This window comes from Brassica oleracea, chromosome C4 (genome assembly GCF_000695525.1).
Source record: "Brassica oleracea var. oleracea cultivar TO1000 chromosome C4, BOL, whole genome shotgun sequence".
Lineage (NCBI taxonomy): Eukaryota > Viridiplantae > Streptophyta > Magnoliopsida > Brassicales > Brassicaceae > Brassica > Brassica oleracea.
In genome coordinates, this window is record NC_027751.1 from 43,513,557 (window position 1) to 43,515,554 (window position 1,998).

A 1,998-nucleotide genomic window follows, 5' to 3' on the forward strand; every position below is an offset into this window, starting at 1 on the left:
CCTCCTTCTCACTAGCCAAAGGAGGCAAAGTCAAGCTAGAGACTTAAAATAAGCTCACTTGGGAGGAAGTCCCATGCTTATCCTTGTACATATTGCATTGATATTTTCATTTTCATCATATTTCATAAAAAAAAAAAAAAAGGGAAAGTGTTGATGTAGTGTTCAGGTGGTTCATCGATCCGGTCAAGGCAAGGACTCGAGCGTGGTAGTGAGGTTCCGCAGCGACGCCACGAGGTCGCTCCAGCTGGGAGCGACGTGATCAGAGTGACTGGTCCAAGTCGCTCGCATATTTGGTGTCCGGAGCTCGAGAGTCGCTCTGGGAGCGACGTCTCGCAGCGATCACGTGAGGTCACTCGCGTTTTTCGTCGCTGGGAGCGACGTGATCAGAGCGACTCGGCTAAGTAGCTCGCGTTTTCTGTCTCTGAGGCTCGAGAATCGCTCTCGGAGCGACGTCTCGCAGCGACCACGTGAGGTCGCTCGTGTATTCTGTCGCTGGGAGCGACGTGACGCAGCGACCACGTGAGGTCGCTCGCATTTACTGCGACACGGAGTGACCCATCAGAGCGACCACTCCAGGTCGCTCCCGAGCCGGTCCAGGTAAGTCCCTCTTCGATTTTGTCCGGTTTAATTCTGTATTCTGTCGCTGGGAGCGACGTGACGCAGCGACCACGTGAGGTCGCTCGCATTTACTGCGACACGGAGTGACCCATCAGAGCGACCACTCCAGGTCGCTCCCGAGCCGGTCCAGGTAAGTCCCTCTTCGATTTTGTCCGGTTTAATTCGAGTTAACCAGCCTTAAACCTAACCGGACGACCCTAGAACTACCCATAACCACGACCTTCATCTCTTTCACTCTCTCTTCCTCTCACAAACACTCATACTCTCTCAAACAAACCCACACCAAAAATCTCCTAACTTTCTCAATTCTCACCCAAATCTCTTAGTTCTTGTTTCTAAATCTAAGCTTTCGCCCCAACAGTCTATTCCTGACCACCCATTTCCCATTTCCTTCCATCCAAAGCAAGGTATTGTGTTTTTAAATTCAAATTCGTAGGTCCATGAACCCTAGAATCTGAAAATCGAAATTTGGTCATTTTCTTGCTTGATTGTGGTAAAATAGACTAGGGAAAGCTTATATATCAAGTTGGGTTGTTGAATTGATGGTGGAATTGAGCTTAATTTGAACTTTGGCAAAATTAGGGTTCATGGATTTGGGGCTTTTCGAAATTGATCCTAATTGAGTGTGTTAGTGGGTGAGTTAGTATGTTAAGGTGTTGAAAGGTTTGATTAGAGAACCCTCTCATTCTAGAATTACTTTGATTATTGAATTTTACTTGTCTTGTAATTTTCACATCATGAAAAGATTGAGAATTGTGATTCTTTACGTTGCTTCTTGAAGTTTACATTTGCAAAGTCAATCCACTTATCCCTTTCCAAGTTTTGTATTTCTCAGGTACAATGGTTAAGAAAACTAAGGGAAAGTCATATGCTGAGAGGCAGGAACCTGAAAGTCAAGAGTCTTCGTTGAGAGGAAAGGCTTTAGCCTCGGAACGAGCTGGTTCTGGGACACAAAGGACTTCTCGACAGCAAACCGTGGCTGCAAAGAAGGCAAAGGAGCAAGAGAAGAGGGCAGGGAAGAGTATAGCAGTTGCCACAGATGAGGAAAGTAGCGATGAAAGTGCAGATGAGCAGGCTCCTACAACGAGGGCCAAGATGTCCAAGGGGAAAGAGGTTGCTGAGGATAGAGACAGGACGAAAACTCCATCTGAGGAAGAACTGTATCACCATTTGTTGAATGGGGTAAATTCGAACTCCGACCAGATTCGCTGACCTTGATTTGCTGAAGGAGGTGGGTCTCGATTCTGATATTGAGGCAAGGCTGGGGCACCTGAAGATGCTCAAACTCCTTACCATGGCCTACCCCACCTACCGAGATGTCTCCTGTCAGTTTTTGTCTTCCCTTGAGGTCACTTACCATGACGATCCGCACGTGAGGCA